The sequence below is a fragment of the Lactuca saligna genome, chromosome 3 (genome assembly GCF_052625555.1).
Source record: "Lactuca saligna cultivar CGN05327 chromosome 3, ASM5262555v1, whole genome shotgun sequence".
NCBI lineage: Eukaryota > Viridiplantae > Streptophyta > Magnoliopsida > Asterales > Asteraceae > Lactuca > Lactuca saligna.
Window position 1 is genome coordinate 217,853,752 of NC_136419.1, and position 23,403 is coordinate 217,877,154.

Below are 23,403 nucleotides of genomic sequence, written 5' to 3' on the forward strand. Positions count from 1 at the left end.
GTTCTAAATGGCTCAAACACAAACTTAATACTAGGTATTAATTTTAAAATTGAACCATGCCGAAATATAAAAACCAGATTTTTATAAGAACCTTAAAAGTGATTTCTTTTGAAAATTTGATCATGAGATATTGGATGCATGCAATTATCATGATATCACGTGTTTTATATAGAATAAAAAAACACTCAAATCCCTTTTTCAAAATGCAAGTCTATGCCATCCAGTTTTGAAACATTTACACATCACTTTTATAATGGTATTCGGATAAAGGATACATAACCATTAGTATTATCTTTTAATGGCCAAAGTATTTTTTGCGATTTCTATAACCAAGTTATAGGCCATTTATACAAGTTTCTCCAATTGGATGACTTGATTGGAAACCTCTTGTGATAAAGGTCATCTAAGCAAGAGTATTCCAAGACCAAACATGTCAAATTAACAAATGGATTGTTAAGGGTCTCATAAATCTAGGAGTTAAAAATAGTGTAATTAATACAAGTTATTTACCTTGTTAAGATTGGGTAAATGGGATGAAGGATACGTAACCATTTATTTAATTTGTAACTTGGATCCTAGACTTTAAATAAATAATGTTTTTGGAAACAAAAGGGTATTATTATTTAAAGAATTAAATACTAAATGAAAACTTTGTTAAACTTTTGTAGATGGCTCCACCAATTACTGTAACACGTCACCCAATGAACATTCGGTCGATTCTTGACAAATAAAAACTCAACCACTCCAACTTTCTAGATTGGCACAAAATTTAAAAATCGTTTTGAACCAAGAAAAGAAAGACTATGTCCTTGAAAACAAACTCCTGATGAACCACCTGCTCTCCCAAAGGCTGCAGATGATGCATGGTAAAATCATATAGATGATTCACTAGATGTTTCGTATCTTATGCTTGCCTCTATGGTTCCTAATCTTCAGTGGGATCTAGAGCACTACATTTCCTTTCACATGATTGAACATCTCAAGGAGATGTTTGGTAAACAAGCTAGAACCGAAAGGTTTGACACAATGAGAGCACTTCATGACATGAAAATGGAGGAGAGTTGGAATGTGAGCACACATGTTCTCAAGATGAAAAGTTGCATGGATCAATTGGAAAGATTAAGCTCTCTATATCTACAAGATAGTCTTACAATGCTTTTATCATGAACTATAACATGAATGGGTGGGAGAAACCTATCTCTGAGTTGCATGGGATTCTAAAAACTGCAAAGAATAATATCCCAAGTAAAACTCCCCAAGTGCTCATGATTGAGGAAGGAAAAGTCAAGAAGAACAAAGGAAAGAACTTCAAGGGAAAGCCACAAGCTGGCAAGGGAAAAAGGAAGAAAGCACCTCAAAATCCTCCACCCATGAAGAAGGAAAAAGGTTGCCAAAGATGACACATGATTTGAGTGTGGAGTTGTCTGGCATTGGAAAAGGAATTGTCTTAAGTACCTTGTAGAGTTGAAAAACAAGAAGGTCAGGGAAGGCCCTTCATGTATATCCATTTTCATGATTGAAATGGGATTATTTACTTTTTCAACTAACGCTTGGGGTATTAGATATTGTTTGTGGAACTCATATTTGTAATTCATTGCAGGGGTTCAGAAAGAGTGAGCAACTGAAAGTAGAAGAGATGGTATTACATGTCCGCAATGGAGCATGTGTTGTGGTCCAAGCTTTAGGACATTTTGATTTATGTTTGCCATCTGGTCTATACTTGACATTAGACAATGTGTGTTTAATTACATCTATTACTAGAAATATCATTTCAGTTTCGTGTATGAGAAAATTTGGTTATGATTTCAAATTTGTTGATGATAGCATTCACTCCTAATTGAAAGGAATCTTCTATTTTGAGGCTAGACCAATAAATGGAATTTATGAATTAAACCTAGATGACACCTCAAACAATAATCCCTTTATCATGTTAACACCAAAAGGCATAAACCAGATTTGAACCAAACATATCTATGGCATTGTCGCCTTGGTATATAAACAAGAAGCGCATATCTCAACTCTAAATGAGTCGACTTTTGGGGGCAAATAACATTGAGTCATTTGAAATATATGAATCTTTTTTATGTGGCAAGATAACAATATCCACTTTCTTTGGAACAAGTGAAAGGGCAAGTGTTTTATTAGGCATCATACACATTAATGTATGTGGAACTTTCAAAACAATGTTAATATATGGTGAGAGATATTATATCACCTTCACTGATGACTTCAGTCGTTTTGGTTATGTGTATTTGAAGAAACATAAAAATGAATCATTTGAAACTTTTAAATTGTTTCAAAGTGAAGTTGAAAATCAACTCGACAAAACAATCAAAATCATTCGTTCGGATAGAGGGGGCGAGTACTTGAGCCACGAGTTCCAAGATCATCTAAGGAGTCGTGGGATTATCTCACAACTCACTCCACCTAGAACACCATAGATTAATGGTGTTTCTGAGAGGAGAAATCAAACCTTAATTGATATGGTTCGATCTATGATGAGTCGAAGTACTCTTCCTTTATCATTATGGAGTTATGATTTACTAACTGCAGCCCGTATTTGAATATGGCACCAACTAAGAAGGTAGAGAAAACACCTTATGAGATATGGTATGGAAAACCTCCATCCTTATCTCATATGAAACTTTGGGGCTACGAAGCTTTTGTTAGACAAGAGACTTCCAACAAAATTGAGCCTAGATCTACCAAATGCATCTTTGTAAGATATCCTAAAGATTGTTTAGGATATTTGATGAAGCAATGAATTAAGTATGAAATGAATCAAAGTTTAATGATCAAAGTAAGATTGCAAGATTTGAACACAAATGTAAATATAATCTTGTTTCAACTCTATTACGCTTTCAAGTTTTTACAGAGTACAAAAAAGACAATTTTGTAAAGACTCCTCTCTATGACTCTAGTAAACACTCCTATTTATAGGAGAGGAAAGTGTACAAAAAATATACTAAGGACTAAGCGTTAAGCTTTGAATACAATCCCTTAGTAAAATAGATTACAAAAGATACGAAGACTCAGTACATTCGAAGACATGAAACCCTTTGACTTATTACAACTCTATTTGCCCTTACAACCTCCCCCTTTGTAATCAAAGTCGAAGTCTTCAATTTGTAAGCAGTTGAATTGAGTACATCATCACTCTTCGTATCTCTATGTACCATGCAATGACCTTCTTAATCTCCTTCTTGTCTCCTTCACTGTTCTTCCGACATTGGTTCATACGAATAATTAAGTTCTTATACTGAGAAGTTACATATCTCTCCACTTCATACGTTTGGAACAAGAATTGCTTTGCTCTACCAGCTTTGTCTTTCCCTGCGAAGACAACCCCCAATGGCTTTAAGCAGATTTCACCATCTTCATATTTCTTTAGATCTACTTGTTTCTTCGTAGGAGCTATTGGTGCTGTAATTTCAATACCCTTCGCATTAGCCAATTCCACATCAGTTTGAGCAAGACACTCAAAATAATTTTCAATAAAGATCTTGATGTGTTTGACTCCAAGATGGAAAACATCCATCTCTGTTTCTTGTAAAAAGGAGAATGACTTGTCTTTCAGGATTAATGCAACTTGTATAAGATCATACAAGCTCAATATCAGAAAATCAGCAATGGTAAACTCATAAACTTTTCCATTTGATCTGGCCACTGTGTATTTGAGATTCTGTTTCTTGTAAAAAGGAGAATGACTTGTCTTTTAGGCTTAATGCAACTTGTATAAGATCATACAAGCTCATTATCAGAAAATCCGCAATGGTAAACTCATAAACTTTTCCATTTGATCTGGCCACTGTGTATTTGAGATTCTGAATAACTTTTTTGAAGACCACGTCACTTTTGATACTTATAACTTTCTTGATTTTCAACAATGACCAGACTTCTTCAGGTGCTTTTGCCAACACTGAATGGAAATGAATCTTCATCTTCTTCCCTTCTTCTTTGTCTTTACACATAATTTTAGCTTTAAACTGAGGCATGATGAACATCATTTCATTTATAGGAAAGTCAAGCTGACTTGCATCAGTGTTTGTAACCACATAACTCTTTTTTTGCACCTTATCAAATGAATACATGTGATCAAACATGACTTTTGCCTCAATTATTTCATAGTTGTATTGCTTCGAAGGATCTCCTTTTTCCAAACCCACAGGGTCTTGTGCACGAAGAGTTATAATACTTTACACAAGCCTCATCCTTTCCAACTCCACATTCACTTCAGCCTTCTTTCCTTCCTTAGTCTTTTCAATGATTATGGGTTTACTTTTATCTTTAGACTCAGACTCCCCCACCACAATCTTTGATTTCGAAGAACTTCCAGCAGCTTCTCCAATGACAACACCTTTTAGAATTGGTCTGGTTATTGGAACCGTTGTAACCACAGTTGAAGTAACTAAACCAGTTGATACAATAACTGTCTTCGTAGTTGGGATCTTTAAAGGGAACACTTTTCCCACTACCTTCGAATCTTCTTTGCTCACCTTTACTTCTTCACCAGTCTTTTACAATTCATCATTATTTTCTTCCCCTTGCACCCCTGTGAAAGCATGTTGGATTAATGTCTAAGTCCATAACTATAATTGGTACGACTTGACCCAAACCGGCATGGTCCATTTGGGTTTCATACCATCATGCACTTGGATAGACTATAATGAGAGAAATAAGACACTTATGGTTATTAATATATTATAAGTTCTAGTATATTAATAATAAGAATAATAAGATTATTTAATTAGTATTGATCAAGAGTTAATCTAGGGTTAATTAAGTGATCAAAAGAAGACTAATTAAATATATGGGTTGATTGTGTAAATCATCCATACTTATATAGTGGGCTAATGCTCCATGGATAATCAAGTTGGGCTAAAACCTATAGGATGGTCCATGGATGCTCCATGGTGTATTTGAACCCATGGATCCAAGGAAATGGAAAGCCATGACAATTAAGGATTTACCCTAATTGTAACACTATATAAAGATCTTATTCTTGACAAAAATCGGCCACTAGAATCACATTAGAAAGTGAAGAAAAGGGCTAGCCGATTTCATGAAGTGTAGAACTCTCTCTCTCTCTCAAGTTATTCTAAGTGTTTTGATGATTGTGATTCCATTTGAGGATTCCACACTATTGGGGCTAGGCACTCAAGCTTCATGAAGACTTTCTACATCAAAGAGGTATGTATTCTATCTTGTTACACTCCTTGTTTTGTATGCTAGATTAGGATAATGCCTTGGATGTTCTTATTTGCATCTATAATAGAGAAAACATAGATCCAAGGTATTTAGGGTTGCATGTACACTTAGGAGTGTTAGAATGCTCAAAACCCAACAGTGGTATCAGAGCGTAGGCTTGTTTTCTTGTTATACCTGCAAAACTGCTTAAAAAATCGAAAGTGTTGTTGTTTGATCATCAGACTCGGCGAGTCCATCAAGGGACTCGGCGAGTCCATGCCTAAAAATTGATCAAAACGATCCAACTCGCCGAGTCGGTTCATGCACTCGACGAGTTGGACCCCCAGACAGCATATTTTCGAGGTTTTTGGCTAGAAATGGACTAGGAACATTACCCTAAGTTGTTTTTGAACTTATAAACTTGTTTTTAATGTGGTAATGTTCATGCTAATCCATTTTCAAAGATAATTGTCAATAGATTCATGTTTTGTATTAGTTTAAGGTTTACACTAATTACGTGAAAAATTTTATTTGAATTATCTTGTTCTTATGAGTTGCTTATATTAATAGAAAAGTTAATTGAAATAGTTGCTTTCAATCCATTTTAATCTAAGAGTTGAGTATAAAATGTGTTTGTGTAACTTGTCCTCAAGTTACATGAAGAGTCACATTAAAGACTCATAAAACTCATAAAAGTTGGTAATGGTTACAAAATGAAGAGTCTTGTGTCATTGAATTTTTTATGACTCCATAACTTGTCCTCAAGTTATGGAAGTTCAAGAGTCACTTCATTAAAGAGTAAAAGTGTAACCTTAATTAATTCCATAAGTTATAAAAATAAAGAAAAGTTAATTCTTTTATTAGTTTAAAGTCTTCCATAAGTTATGGAACTTGAAGAGTTTTTTGGATTAAAACTACTTTAAACACATAAGTTATGGAATTAATTAGTTTTGAATAGTTTCAAAACTTGCCCTCAAGTTTTGGAATTTGAAAAGTTTTCTCTTATGAATAATTTAATTCGAAGTTAGCCCTTAGAATTCTAAAGAGTTAAAATTCAACACTTATACTATTTATAACATTAATGGTTAATTATATATATATATATATATATATATATATATATATATATATATATATATATATATATATATATATATATATATATATATATATGTATAAGAACAAGTCGTTTTACCGTTAGTAGGCCTCATTCACGAAACCGGTCTATAAGGTGAGTATAAGGTTGTTGCCTATAAAATGGCGACTTAATGGGTGTATACTCTCACCCACCGCTTGCTTGATCGGTGGAGGGTCGTTAGCCGAACGGGTAGGACAATGACTTTAAATTCTCATTAAAAGTATAATGATTATTATAAAGTAACTAAATATTTTTTATTTAATTCCCAATCTTAGTTACTTTATGAAAAATGTGAATTTGGTGCTAGCCCATGGAATTCACACTTTGTACCTTACCAAGTCGTTGGTGGAGCGTGTGTGGTTAACCGGCACACTAACTTGGACTAGTAAGGACCACGAAGGATGACTTAATGTTTTTCATAGATCAATGGAGCGTGTGTGGTTAATCGGCACATTGATTAGGTGATAATATTAAGGGTACCAAGTGAATTGGTATGGTTATTCACACCTTGTTTTATGATCCTCGGCATCCCAGTCATAAAATTTGAGAGGGCACACTCAAGATTGAAACATGCCATTGAAAAGTTCAATGAATCTCAAAAGATCTAGGAATTTCAAATCCAATTAAAACCTAATAAATTATTTCGTTTTTCATGGTGGAAATTGGTGAATCGTCATTCGCCTACCTTCAAATATTTTATAGCTTGGATTACGGCATACCTCTTCTAAGTTATAAAATAGTTTGTTGGGTCCTAGCCTTAATATTTCATATTGGGTGTCATATTAAGGACTTTAAATAAACTATCTTGAATATCTCCCAAAACATGTCTGGTTTAGACATTTATGATCTTCCCAAATCTCTTGAAACTAGCTTTCCTAAATGAAGATGATGTTCCAATGGAAATCATACTTCTTTCACCCCCTCCAATTATTCTCCCTCACCCACAAGTTCTTGAAAAGTTTAAGGTCACTCGAGCCCTATTGGCAAGTAAATATCTTGGTGTGGTCACATCTTGGAGATGTAGTCACATATTGACAAGCCGGGAGAGTTGGGTGTCAAAGTCTTGAGAAAGTTGGTGGTTCAATCACTTTCTAAGTCACATAGTGAGTTCTTTTGGAACACCTATGAAAAAGACTATGAAAAGACCCTTAATGATTTTATCTATTTGTTAAGATCAACTTCCTCAAAACTTGATGGACATTGACAATAGTGACACAGGAAATCCAGAAAAGCATTCTCTTCCCAATGGAAAGGGACCGGCCATAGTCAACTCGGTTGACTAAATGGTAAAGAGAAAAACTAAGTCTGTGATAGTCCCGTGTACCGTTATCAAAGGGTCCATATGTTTATATTGCCAAAGAAAGGGGCATTGGTTGCAAAGCTGCCATAATTTACCTAAGGATGTTAAAGTCGATAAGTTTGACTCTACTTCAGGTAAAGTCCACTATCTAACTCTGCTATGTTTCTGTTCTGAGATTCTTGGTACATGATGTGACTGGGTCACATGGTGATGTTTTAAGAATCAAAGAAAAGGTAAAGAAACTTAAAGAAAGAATATGTTGAATCTGATCCCGTAGATGGATTTCTATCGCGTAGTTTAAAGATCGGATTCTTGAGATACTTCTTAGGAGTTATAATATAGTGCTTGTGAATAGATAACAACAAGGTTTTCATGTGGATTGTAAGGATAAGTTTTTCCGCAAAGTTTTAAAATAAAAGAAAAAAAGGGTTTTAATTTTATTTATTTTAAAAAAAAATATCCTTACAATGGCATATGTGGAAAATTGTTGCTTATATGTTTCCAGTAATAGCAATATTGGAAAGTGGATTTGATTCTTTCATTTTTGGTAGTGTCTGAATTTACCAAATGAAGAAAGGTTTTCATCACCCAAGTTTCAATTGGACAGAAACTTGGAATCATACAAGTTGTATTGTATGATGAATGAGAATTTTCATCTTTGAAAAATTAAGACTAATTCTTTGATCACATGTATATGTGAGTCAATTGAAGGACTAAGGAATTAGGTACACTAGGTGTGCACTGGTCAAGGTACACCATAAAGATTGATTTGTCATGATTTACTAAAGATTAGTAAATATGATTATACTTATAAGGTTAAGTATAATTCTGTAACATTGAAAAGGTTCCAATGTATGGCAGAGCGAATAAGAAGAATCAAATTAGGCAGAAGGATAAAAGTTTCTCAAATCTGAAAAGATGGGAGAGTACTTTAGTATCAGTTTTATGATCATCTTAATGATTTAGAAACCATATCACAAATTCATACTCTAAGGACGTCTTAGTGCATTGTTATGGCTAAGAAGAGAGGTCATGAATTGTTGGATTGGTTAAAATTAAGAAGATGAGTCATACTCCGTTCCAAAACAATTCTTAGAGTCTTACTCCAAGATTGTAACCTTGAGTACATAAAGGATGATTTATTAACACTAGTCAAATGTAAGAGTAAAATGTTTTCTACTCTTGTACATTTGAGATTGGTAAGTTGTGATGTCTTGGATGAGACAAAGACCAACTAAGACCAATTGTATGAAGTGTTAGTCTTGATAAGAATCCGCACTATCCTTTGAATATTTGTTTTGTCAAGGAATGGTTCTTGACTGGGGAAACTTATATGTCAAGGGGACAGTGGGAGCCTTAAAGATCCTGAAAGAGTTTCAAGATTTAATCAAGAGTAAAACCTGTAATTTATCACTAGCACACGACTTAAGGTTTGCAACCTATCGTGTTGACATAATTCTTATTTCTGCACCTACTTCAAATTAGTTGAATTTGCATGTGAGTTATCAGAGTTCAACTTGGAAGCATTGGTGGGCCTTGTGCTACCAAGGTGACAAGAAACTAAGATTGAACATGTTTAATCCATGTAAGGCTGAATTTGTCACTAACCTTATCTTGTGATTATCGTTTTGACAAATTCGCATGGATAGGAACCCATACACTATAAAATCTAAGTGTCATTAGGTTTCTCTCCGATTCATGAAAATGATGGTGAGGAAACGCTTTCACTAAGTAGATTTTACGTAGATAGCAATTATGTTATTTGCATTTTCAAAAGTCGTTAGTGGAGCGCGTGTGGTTAACCGGCATGCTAACATGGACTTGTGAGAAATGGAAAATGCCTAAGCAATTGAGACTATGATTACGACATCCCTTTTCATAGTTCTGAAAATTGTTTAGACACACATGTGAGCTATCTAAGAAAGGATGTATGAATCTTAATTTCAGAAGTTCAGCAGATATCTGAAAATATGTCAGAGCTAGTGGGAGCATAAGTGTTATGCTGATAATCATCATGTTAGTGGGAGCATGATTATTATGATTAGTATTGCAAGCTAGCAATGTTAATTATAGAAAACAAATTTTCAATTCGTGAAGTTGCAGGGGTTGAAAAGTTGTTTTGCTATAATTAAGGGAGAGGAAATTATACTTCATGTCAATTCTATCAATTCTAAAGCTTAGATTGAGATTTTAATCATCTTTAGTCAAGAATATATATGAATTTTGTGTTGGAATGGTTCAACTTGAAGAAATCCTATATATATATATATATATATATATATATATATATATATATATATATATATTGCATTTTCAAAATTCGATTATGATTATGGCATCCCTCTTCATAGTTAAATTTTGAAAACATGGCAAATAAAAAATATTGTAGCAAAAGACTGGTCTAGTATCATGTCTTTATGTCAAACATCATGAATCGTGTCCCATATGCTTCAGATATAGGATCGATTTCACGTGCTATAATATTCATCCTTTCTAAATTTTCCAAATGCTTAAGGCATTTAGAAGGGAAAAGTCTAGAACTGGATATGACTAAAGTGATTAAGCAATTGTCGAGGACAAATCTGAGGTTCGCCAAAGATTGGTTGCTCAAGGAAAGTTGGAAGTATGATGTAAGTTGTCGGAAAGGACCGTATTGACATGTTCTGAAAAGAAGTAACTCTTGTACGAAAGTGATAGTCAAAATGGAACTATGGAAATGTCTCCATAGGTGGAAGTTATTCAATCTATGTATGATTAGAAAACCTTAATGCAAGAAGGATGTTCAAAGCAACGTACTTTGAATATGAGACTTCCATTCCATAGAAGTTGACCTTCTTTGGAATACTCTGTAATGACTGGTGACAAGGTTTTGGTGACTTTGTGAATAATCATTACAAGAGGAACATTGCATAAAAGTTTAAAATCTAACAGATTTTTGGTAAATGATAGGAATCGGGGATTCTCACATTTACAATAAGGATTTGGGTTTGTGAAATGAGTATCATTGGAATCATATTCAATTGATCTACATCACAATGCAAGGATCATAAACAAACATAGTGTGCATACTTGGAGTATGGCATAACTATTGTTTAGAAAAACAAAGTGTACATGCTAGGAGCATGGGACGACTGTTGTTTTTATTCAAGTCTTAAGTTGATGTTTGAAACATTAAATAATGTGTAATCAATATGGTGATAAATAAAAGGTGGTTTTATTTATATTCAAAAGGGTTCTGAGACCATATTAGATTCGATTATTATTGTGTTTCACTTTGCATGTTTTGACTTCCAAAATAGCTAGGTTATTCTTTTCGAATGACTAAGTGATTTAAACACTCCACAGTCGTTCATATGTTGGAAGTAGGTATGAATGAATACTATCATGAATCGGGTTTGTAGATGGCTAAATAGGTTTAGTCATAGCAATGGTTGCTACAACATTCATGAGTGCTAATAAGTTATGTGTATTGGAATAAACCCACGCTCACTTGTATCACTTCATGGAATTTATCTCGAGTGATCGTGAGACGGTAATATCATATAAATCTTCAAACCGAGAGATATGAGTTGTTACCTATGAGTTGGTTGTGCATTGATTGCACGTAAACGCATCAGTAACTTGATGTTATAAAACGTGCCTTTGTGTACAATTCAACAAGTAGTAGAACAAGTATATGAGTTGAAGTTTATCTGTTCCTTCTAGAAATAGAAGCGATATCTAGGCCCCTCGATGATTTTGTTGTGACCTATGTACCGGACGGTCAGAACTGAATTGATGTGTTCAATTAAGTTCTTTGTCAAACAAATCGAAAATCGGGAAACAAACTGCTGGACAATAAGTACGATGTTGTTCCATGTATTTTTCTGGCTGATATCATGAGAACAGAGGATTATATGATCCCTTATCTAATGGACAAGTCATTGACAAGGTCAGAGTTCATCTACAAGGTCAGAGTTCGACAGAAGCTTTTGAGAGCTACGATTGCCAGTTGGTTCCTGTTGTCATACGCAATAATAGTTTTAGACTTATCCAAGTGGGAGACTGTTGGATTAATGTCTAAGTCCATAACAATAATTGGTAAGACTTGACCCAACCCGGCATGGTCCATTTGGGTTGCATACCATCATGCACTTGGATAGACTATAATGAGAGAAATAAGACACTTATGGTTATTAATATATTATAAGTTCTAGTATATTAATAATAAGAATAATAAGATTGTTTAATTAGTATTGATCAAGAGTAAATCTAGGATTAATTAAATGATCAAAAGAAGACTAATTAAATATATGGGTTGATTGTGTAAATCATCCATACTTATATAGTGGGCTAATGCTCCATGGATAATCAAGTTGGGCTAAAACCTATAGGATGGTCCATAGATGCTCCATGGTGTATTTGAACCCATGGATCCAAGTAAATGGAAATCCATGACAATTAAGGATTTACCCTAATTGTAACACTATATAAAGATCTTATTCTTGACAAAAATCGGCCACTAGAATCACATTAGAAAGTAAAGAAAAGGGCTAGTCGATTTCATGAAGTGTAGAACTCTCTCTCAAGTTATTCTAAGTGTTTTGATGATTGTGATTCCATTTGAGGATTCCACACTATTGGGGCTAGGCACTCAAGCTTCATGAACACTTTCTACATCAAAGAGGTATGTATTCTATCTTGTTACACTCCTTGTTTTGTATGCTAGATTAGGATAATGCCTTGGATGTTCTCATTTGCATGTATAATAGAGAAAACATATATCCAAGGTATTTAGGGTTGCATGTACACTTAGGAGTGTTAGAATGCTCAAAACCCAACAAAGCAGGTGGGCCATCTAATACTGCGGGAAGAAGACTTGAAATGTGAGTAAGCGGAGATAATTTTTTGTGATGAATAGCTTCGAACTATATGAATTTTTGGGATAAAAATTATGGAGTTATAATCCAAGTGGACACAGGTTTTACAGACAACTCCTTCAGCTCGTTTAACAACACAATCAACTCGCGAAAATTCTTGTTTTCCAATTTAGAAAGATGAGTAAGTTGAGGACTCATGCTTTCGTATAATTTGACAAATTTGGTGACAACATCACAAATAATGTCAACCTTTTGATTGATTGAATCATAATCTTGTTGAACACTTTGAACTTCTCTCTGCATGTATTCACAAAGTTCATGAATTTGCATGTTCACATCTTCGCGTACCTTCTTGACTTCTTGAACAAAAAGAACATGCCTTTATTTTTTATGCTTTTCAGGTCCTTGACGTCACCCATAAAATCAAATCATTGAGACTTAACACGAAGTTCATTAGTCTGATCAGTGTAGTCAACCTTTTCCAAAATAATTGACTCAGAAGCTTTCACCATGCCGGAGACTTTATTGATTATCCTTGATTCCATCAACTTTAACATAGTATCAACTTCCAGACTTGATACTGATGAACCTCCCCCAAAATCAGCTTGATATTGAATGATAGTGTAGGGTTTCAAAGCACTCCATGGATGAAGGCAATGGGCCCCTTTGATGAATTCTAGGTTAAAAGCCCAAGACTTGTCTTTTCCCTATAAATAGTCATGTATTATTCACAATTAGGGTTAAGAGAGTGAGGCAAAATGTAGCCGCCACGTTGTGAGATTTCTTGTAGAGTTAGATTCTTATTTCTTAAGTGTAATTTGTTCCTCACAATTCAATAAATCGAGTGATCATTCGACATAATCTTCATATTTGTGTTTGTTCTTATTTTCCGCATCTTATTCATCAAATCTCAATTAGGTTTTTAATCAAGTTATTCTAAGTGTTTTGATGATTGTGATTCCATTTGAGGATTCCACACTATTGGGGCTAGGCACTCAAGCTTCATGAACACTTTCTACATCAAAGAGGTATGTATTCTATCTTGTTACACTCCTTGTTTTGTATGCTAGATTAGGATAATGCCTTGGATGTTCTCATTTGCATGTATAATAGAGAAAACATATATCCAAGGTATTTAGGGTTGCATGTACACTTAGGAGTGTTAGAATGCTCAAAACCCAACAAAGCAGGTGGGCCATCTAATACTGCGGGAAGAAGACTTGAAATGTGAGTAAGCGGAGATAATTTTTTGTGATGAATAGCTTCGAACTATATGAATTTTTGGGATAAAAATTATGGAGTTATAATCCAAGTGGACACAGGTTTTACAGACAACTCCTTCAGCTCGTTTAACAACACAATCAACTCGCGAAAATTCTTGTTTTCCAATTTAGAAAGATGAGTAAGTTGAGGACTCATGCTTTCGTATAATTTGACAAATTTGGTGACAACATCACAAATAATGTCAACCTTTTGATTGATTGAATCATAATCTTGTTGAACACTTTGAACTTCTCTCTGCATGTATTCACAAAGTTCATGAATTTGCATGTTCACATCTTCGCGTACCTTCTTGACTTCTTGAACAAAAAGAACATGCCTTTATTTTTTATGCTTTTCAGGTCCTTGACGTCACCCATAAAATCAAATCATTGAGACTTAACACGAAGTTCATTAGTCTGATCAGTGTAGTCAACCTTTTCCAAAATAATTGACTCAGAAGCTTTCACCATGCCGGAGACTTTATTGATTATCCTTGATTCCATCAACTTTAACATAGTATCAACTTCCAGACTTGATACTGATGAACCTCCCCCAAAATCAGCTTGATATTGAATGATAGTGTAGGGTTTCAAAGCACTCCATGGATGAAGGCAATGGGCCCCTTTGATGAATTCTAGGTTAAAAGCCCAAGACTTGTCTTTTCCCTATAAATAGTCATGTATTATTCACAATTAGGGTTAAGAGAGTGAGGCAAAATGTAGCCGCCACGTTGTGAGATTTCTTGTAGAGTTAGATTCTTATTTCTTAAGTGTAATTTGTTCCTCACAATTCAATAAATCGAGTGATCATTCGACATAATCTTCATATTTGTGTTTGTTCTTATTTTCCGCATCTTATTCATCAAATCTCAATTAGGTTTTTAATCCCAACAAGTGGTATCAGAGCGGGTCTTTGAAGATCTATTGATTTTTGAAGTATCGGTTCTTGATTTGATGATTTTCTACACAAGATTTTGAAGATTTTTGGTGTTTTGGCGGCATGGAATCAAAATTCTGTTCAAGAAAATGTTCATGAAAACTTATGTTTTCTGTCACTGTTCATCTGGGTAATTTTTTTTAATTCGATTCATATCTTGTAAGTGTTGTCTGATTAAATCTAATCATCAGTTTAATCCAAATCCAATGTATTGTCGATGGATCAGCTTCATTTGTTATTGGGCCATTGATTCGTTACTGTACTGTTCATGATCCATTTCTTTTTCCCTAAATATCATATTCAATTTTCCGTTTGCGTCATTTTCTTTTGCGTGCTCAGTTCTTCCATTCATTCATTCTCTCATGATCAATCATGATTAACAATCGTTGCTTGTACCATCGATTTTGATGACTCGATCTGTGTGTAGTTTTATTCAAGATCAAACCTTTCATCGATTTTCTAATTCATATTCATAAGATCGATTTGATTAGCTCGTTTTGATCTTGGAAACTATCTGATGATATTTTTGTGATTTATCTCGATTTTTGGAAGTGGCGATTGTATGATTGTCGAATGTAATTTTTGGAGTCGTGTGAAGGTATAGTTGATGAACAATTGGTCACAGTTTGAAAAGTCAAAATTGAATGTGAACAATGGACGAATTTTTCCTTGCGAACGATCTCTAAATCGAAAGTTATTGTGACTTGGAACTAGAACTGGATTCACGTCGATAGAGTGATGATCGAAACGAATGTTATTGAAATCATCTGGAATGTGTTGATGATTTGTTCGCAATTTCCATGTCACACCTGAAAGTCAAAATTCAAATTGTGATGTTCTAATCTGTTCGCAACTTCATGGTTTGTTGTTCATATTGTTCATGTGTAATGGGTCTCGAAATTGGTGCTCAATTGGGAAGAACTACAGTCAAATGAAAGGTCTATGGTCGATTAGGAGCGAAAGGTATCAGAATCGGGACGAATGAAGTCTGAGTGGGTGTATTTTTGTTCGAAATTCGTAGTCTACATGAAAGTCAAAATTGAGTTTTTGAGAATGTTTCACATGTGAACAATCGGTGATTGAAGTTCTGGGTTCGAACTCGTTCTTCACCCTCAAACATTCTCTGACTGTGGTGGTGTGATTATTTTATTGGAATGAACAGGTGGTCAATGCAAAAGATCAAAATCGCTATGAAAGCCTTACCTGTGAACGTTCATTTATTGTGCTTCTCTTTGGGATATAATCGACGATATTGAATCGAATCCATGATTGGGTTCGTTTGTTAGCTCTTGTAACGAAAGAATGGAGATTCGCCTTGGGATAAAGCTAATGCACTTGGACCGAACCTGGAACAACGACCTTGGGTTCGCTTGTTAATGGTTGGAGCGAACGGAGGATGAACCAAAAGTGAACCTGTGCTCGGACCGAACATGGTTTCGGTTCAATGAACCTGGACCGAACTTAGTTTCGGTTGCTAGTGCTCGAACCGATTGAACAAATCATGGTGGTATCGTTTCTTCTTTTATCAGTCGCATATATTGGGATGAAGATGACTAATGTTAAATCAAGGTCCATGCAACTTCAGCAAATTGGCATTTTTGGTCCCTGTTGTTTTCACAGTTTGATATTTTTGGACCAATCCCAGAAATTGTTACAAATAAAGGGGTATACTGGTGCATAATTACGATTCCATCCCCTATCTTTCAGCAAGTGATAGTTTCGGCCCAATATTCTGAAAAGTTTACTACATTGAGGGCCGGTAAACAGTTTTGGATTTTTCAACGCTCATATTTTTTCGTGAACAACAAAATAATGATTCCATCAAGTCTTGGCGGTTTCGAAAGTCGTTTTTCTTGATAACGACAAATTTTCACGACTTTTTTTTTTGGATTTTATACTTCATTGTATATATCATTTTGTCGCGGGGGAGCACAGTAATTTTTATCCATTCAAGATCATTCTCATGACCATAAGAAGGCTTTATAATCATGTTTTTGATTATAAATCAGGGGAGAATTTGGTATGGCCATTCAAAATTGGATTTGTGACTTTTCAAAGTTGAAGATTTTTGATAAAGCTTATGGTAGAATTATGAAGGTAGCTTTTACAGCGGAAGTTCTTCATCGAGCTCTGCTAAAGCTTTTACAGAGAAGTATCCTTTACAGCGGAAGTTCTTTATCGAGCTCTACTAAGGAGTTGTTATATCTTTGACTTCTTGTATTTTCTCGATCAAGTGGCGTTACGAATCATAAAGTTTGGGTTGTTACATGATATTTTTTGATGGCTTATATCATTAGCTTATTTGAAGATCATTGTGACTTGGAGGAGGAGCTCTTCAAAGACAAGAAGTGATTCGATTTCTTTGTTCTGAAATGGGTTTTTATGGCGGGTTTTGTTTTCATGAAGATTCTTTGGGATTACATTCGAAAATGAAGTTTAAAGACATTACTTTAGTGCCTGATTTATATATCCTAGATTCGTGGCTTGCTTCATATATTCCTCGTTGAAGATCTTTTTATATGCTAGATGCTTGTTTTGGATGTTAAAGCATTGTCATCCATTCCATACTTTGAGGGGGAGATTGTAGGGTTTCAAATCACTCCATGTATGATGGCAATGGGCCCCTTTGATGAATTCTAAGTTAAAAGCCCAAGACTTGTCTTTTCCCTATAAATAGTCATGTATTATTCACAATTAGGGTTAAGAGAGTGAGGCAAAATGTAGCCTCCACATTGTGAGGTTTCTTGTAGAGTTAGATTCTTATTTCTTAAGTGTAATTTGTTCCTCACAATTCAATAAATCGAGTGATCATTCGACATAATCTTCATATTTGTGTTTGTTCTTATTTTTCGCATCTTGTTCATCAAATCTCAATTAGGGTTTTAATCCCAACAGATAGCATTTAACTTTGTATTCAAAATTTTGTACTGCTTCATAGTCATCAACATATGATCTAAAAATTTTTCTTTTTCTTCATAAAACTTTAGATCTTCAAAGTTTCCTCCAAAACTTTCGTTATCAGTTTCATTTTCTAGCATCATCGTATCATCAACAGGTGAAGTAGGTTTGGGTGGATCAGTAGATTGTGAAGAAAAGATGGAAGTGAAAGGGTTATTGATTATGTTGTGGGATGTGGGTGAATCAGTTGTAGATGTTAATGTAGGTAAAGATACAATAATATCAGAAGTGACATGAAGAGTACCTTGAGCAGCAGTCTTCACACCTTCTTCACCCATATTAACATTTGTATCCGTATTAGATACATCTACAGTGATATCAGAAGTTCTTGTCGCCTCATTAGATGACATAACATGCGAAACTTCAGGTGGAATAACACTTATGTCTTCAGGAATCGAACCTTGTTTGACAAGATCATCTTCCGGCTTTTCAGGAATTCTTTCTTCATCTTCTGTTGAAGTAGTGGCATTGATAAGTTTTTGAGACTTCTTCTTCTTTTGTGTCAACTGTTTTGCCACATCTTCAGCCCTTTATTTCTTTGATGATGGAGAAACAGGCACTGGAACTTTCTTGAACTTGGGGTGAATATTTTCGAGACTTCATTTTAATTCTATGAAAAACCCCAGTCTTCGAAGTAATTGTTTCTTTTTCGTAGGTTTCTTCAATAGTAGGGGAATGAACTGGTTCTATAACAGCTATAGAGACATCATGTTGTACAATTTCTTTGGGTTTCGTCTTAGGTGATTTCACCGTTTTTTCAGAAAAACCAACGTCATTCTTCTTCCCCCTTTTGCGATTTCTTCGTCTCCTTTTCCAATAGAACACAAGTTTGCACTGTTGTATCTATTGTTTGTAAATAAGCTAATAAAACGGAGTTCTTAAGATCAACTCTTCTTAGCATCACATCAGAAATTCGAGCAACACTTGGGAACTCATCAGCATTATCAATCACCTCCTTTGGAATGCTAGAGACATGAAAAGTGGCTTTTTCTTCGTCATTGGAAATTAAAATACCTTTTTGTTGTAGAAATACTGCAAGATCAAACTCTAGTATCTTGCAGACGAAATACCACGAACAACATCCGTGTTGTTAACACTGTTTTTGAACTCCTTCCATAACTGTGAAGCATAATTCACAGGTAAATCATAGTATAGCCATGCACCCATGGTGTATACCTCCATTCTTCCTTTGTCTAAGCCCAATGTTCTGCCAGTTAAGCAACGTAAAAATATTCCAAAAAGAAAATTCCAAATTCTAGGAATACCTGATTTATTGAAATCACTGATTTTGGATAATGGTGGTTGATGTCCCATCTCGTTGAACATATGGACGATTTGAGGATAAGTAAAATCCTCATACGATGGAGAACTTGGAATATCAAGAATCTGATAGAAGAGTTTCTATGTAAGTCTAACCTTCTTGTCATTGATTAGGTTAAACGTGACTGCATCAAATACTTTAGAGACTAAAGCTGTTGATCCTAACTGAGATAACCACGAATTCGGTACATAGAAAGAATGAAACATGGCCTTGGATATAACAGAACTCTTCAAGGCAATTACGAGCATCTTCAAATCTTCATGGTACTTAGATACATCAGCTTCAACTTGATAATTGGTACCCTGGATCTTCATAATCGGAATGGAAGTAATTTCTTCTGTTGTTTGAGAATGTTTATCATTGACATTAGCAGTAGTCGCCATTGTTAGGGTTTTGAAAGCTTGAAAATTCAGAGAGAATTGAGAATTATCTTGGAATGCGTAAAGTGATAAAAGGCCCTTGAATCCCCTTTTATATGTAACCCTCCTGTTTGAATTAAAAGAGGGATGTGCATTTTATGACTGCTGACGTGGCACCTTGAAAACCGAACCATACTCCATAAAAATAGCCATGTGTCAAAAAATAACTGTCCCATCTCCGTAAAACCTGGACACGATATCATACGTTATTAAAATACAACCTGTTTTGTTCGCTCCAAGAGAATTCTAACCGTCGGACCCCTTCGGATGGAAGTTAGGCTCTTTCACTTTTGGGATGAAAAGCGAAGTCATATGCCAAATTTTTGAAATCATCAGCCTGAGTTGGTGTTACTCAGAACCTCAAGGATTTCGTGAGTGCAGTGTTCCAAAGAAAGTAAGACAATAAACAATGAAATAAATTTTTTTGGGATTCTGTGATGTTAAAAATTTAATTTGACACGAATGAAGTTAAACCCCGGTAAAAGGTTGCTTCATTAATCATCAAGAGAGATGATCAACAGCTTGTGTATGTTCCCGTGAATTACAATCGAAAACTTGTAGAGAAGTTTTGAATGGTATCTTTTGTAAGGCTACGTAGGTGGCTTAATAAATTTCGTTACATATCAGCCTTAACATAACGTGAGTAACTGTAACAGAAATTACTTGTTTGACCAGTGTAGTCAGTGACATGTGTGCTTTGAAAAATGCTGAATGTGTCTTTTGGATTCGAAGTAAACTCACATGGAAATCATATTTTTGAAAAAAGATTTGTGCTGGATCTTGTTGGGTAACAAACACTGTGGGTTTCGAATGTTTGATCAAGATCACTCATATGAAATGAATATGATTTGGAGTTTTGAAAATAGGTACTGAAACAAAAGTTTTGTAAAGTCTGGAACATAGTTCCCCATCAATTCCTTAATTTTCAGTTAATTTGGGTTTCAATTTCATCATAGTCTCATGATGTCAGATCATTAACACAGATTGTTGATATGTCTAAGTCTCGATTGGTTTGATCAGAGACCTCTTGGACATATGTCTTCGTGTGTGATCATGAAAGAAATTTTAGATGAAAAAAATTGGTGAAGATTTGAATTGAGCCTCTGTTATATTTGGACAAAACAGTAAACTCTTTACTCATATGAGAAGAGTCAGGTAGCTCATTAGACTAATGTGAATACTAGCCTGATTGGGAAGAAATTTTCCTATGAAAAGTTCATTAAGGCTTTCTTACACACACATTGAGTCATTGGAGGCTTCGGACAACATGCAGCAACATGTTTCTAGGGACATCTTAACTAGTTCAAAGTAAATAAAATATAAAGAGTTGAAAGATTCATTTACCTGACCCTAGATCTGCAAGCATGTGTCTCTTTTTGTTGTTTTGAATTTTCAAAAATAAAGAACAAAATAAAATGAAAATCTTTTTGATGTTTTTGATTTTTCGAAAATGAAAAAAGTGAAAATATTTTTGATGTTTTTGAATTTTTCGAAAATGAAATTACTCAAATAAACGAATGTACTTGTTGCCAACATACGACATTGTACCAATTTCCTGAAAAGTAACAATCATACGAATGTGAAGCGTTCGAAGAGTTGACTATGAATAGTAACCTCTGAACACTGAATGATGAACCACCCAAATCTGCATCTGAATATGCTTGAATAAAGAACCCAGTATTTGAAGGATACCACAATCCTAACAAAATAGTTCCTTTGAGATAACGAAAGATGTTCTTCACAGCAGTGAGATGTGGTTCTTGAGGATTTGATTGATACCTAGCACAGTTACACACAAAAAAACATGATATTAGGTCTACTTGTTGTTAAGTAAAGTAAAGATCCAATCATGCTCCTGTATAGAGTTAGGTCAACAGATGGTTTATCTAACGAAGGAGTTACTTTTTGCTATTCATCTTCCCAAACTTTTCCAGTAAGTTCTTCGTATATTTTTCTTGATTTATAAAATACCTTCTCTATTCTGAAGAAAGTTTAAAATAAGAAAATTGTTAATTTTACACATCATGCTCATTTCGAATTTGCTCTTCATCAAGTCTTCGAATTCTTTAGACAAAGCAGGGTCAGTTGAACCAAATATGATATTATCAACATAAATTTGAACAAGCATTAGATGATTCTCAATTTTCTTTACGAAATAATGTGGGATAAACTGATCCTTGTTTAAATTTAGATTGCTTCAAAAATGAAGTAAGAGTTGCATACCAGGCTCGTGGAGCTCGTTTTAACCCATAAATTGCCTTATCTAGAACATAAACATGATTAGGATGTTCTTCATTTACAAAACCTGGAGGTTGTTCCACATAGACTGTTTCTTCAAGCTCACCATTAAGAAATGCATACTTCATATCCATTTGATAAACATTAAAGTTTTTGTGAGCTGCATAAGCCAAAAATATATGAACAGCCTCGAGTCTTGCGACAGGGGCAAATGTTTCTTCGTAATCAATTCCTTCTTGTTGAGAATATCCCTTAACAACAAGTCTGGCTTTGTTTCGAATAATATTTCCATATTTTTCAGTTTTATTTTTAAAAATCCACTTTAATTCGACAATTGAAACATTTTTAGCTTTAGAAATTAATCTCCAAACCTTGTTTATTTCAAATTCAGAAAGCTCATATTACATTGCAACAACCCAATCAGAGTATTCCATTGCAACCTTAACATTCTTTGGTTTAATATTAGATATAAAAACATTAAACATGCAAAATTCTTGATGACTATTTAATACCTCATTCTTTGCATGAAGTTGAGCTCTTGTCTACACTCCTTCTTGTGGATTTCCAATGATTTGTTCCTTCGGATGACTTTTAGTCCATTTTTCCATTGGAGGATATCCTGGATCTAAATCCAAAGGTTCATCTTCGAACATTTCATCATTTTCTGATCCGGCAATCGAACAAACATCGTTTAGATCCTGAAAATCTTCATCATTTTGAAAATGCTCCCCCCAACAACATCAACAATTTGTTTATTCTCCCCCTTGAATGAATGCTCCCCCTCAACTAGAGTATTGTAATCCACATGCTCCCCCTGTACTGGATCATTTTGCATACATCTATCTATTTCTTGAGGAGTTGATGTTGATTCATCAGTAAACTTCGCAAGTTCTGGTATGTGATTATCAGGAGCATGAATTTCAGCATCGACTGCATGATCTAAAATTGCAAAAATCAAATCATAATAAATAACATTCATTTGTAAAGATTCATTTGCAAATGTATGCTCATTTTGTTTAACATAGTAATCATCAAATGTGAGATTGAAAGTTTCTTCCACTTTTCGTGTTCGCTTATTTAACACACGATATGCAATAGAATAATGCAAATATCCAAGAAAAATCCCTTCATCAGCTTTTGCTTGAAATTTCAAAAGATGATCCTTGAGATTCATAATAAAGCACCTACATCCAAAAACATGAAAGAATTTCACATTAGGTTTACGATTATTCAAAATTTTGTATGATGTAATATTAAAACGCTTGTGTATGAAAGATCTATTTTGAGTAAAACATGCAGTGGATATTGCCTCAGCCCAAAGATATTGAGGTAAATTTGTATATGCCAACATGGTTTTTGCTGCTTCGCATAGTGAGCGATTTCTTCATTCAACAACTCCATTTTTTTGCGGAGTATATGGAGAAGAAACATTATGCGAAATGCCTTTGTCCAGCAAAAATGAATCAAGAACATTGTTCTTAAATTCAGTGCCATGATCACTTTTGATTTTGCGAACAGTCTTTTTCAATGTTGTTTCCATTTTCTTGATAAAATCAATCATGATTTGTGCCACTTCGGATTTTTGTCTGAGAAAATAAACCCATACGAATATAGAAAAATTATCTTTGAGAAAGAAGTCGTTAGACCAGTCGTTGAGGAAATTAAAGATGAAGTAAAATGAAATTCAAAGGAATTCAAAGAACAAATTGTCAAATTTTCGAAAGAAAATAATGTTTCAAAAAGACAAGCACGAAAGAAAATATTTTGGCAAACAAATGTGTCTC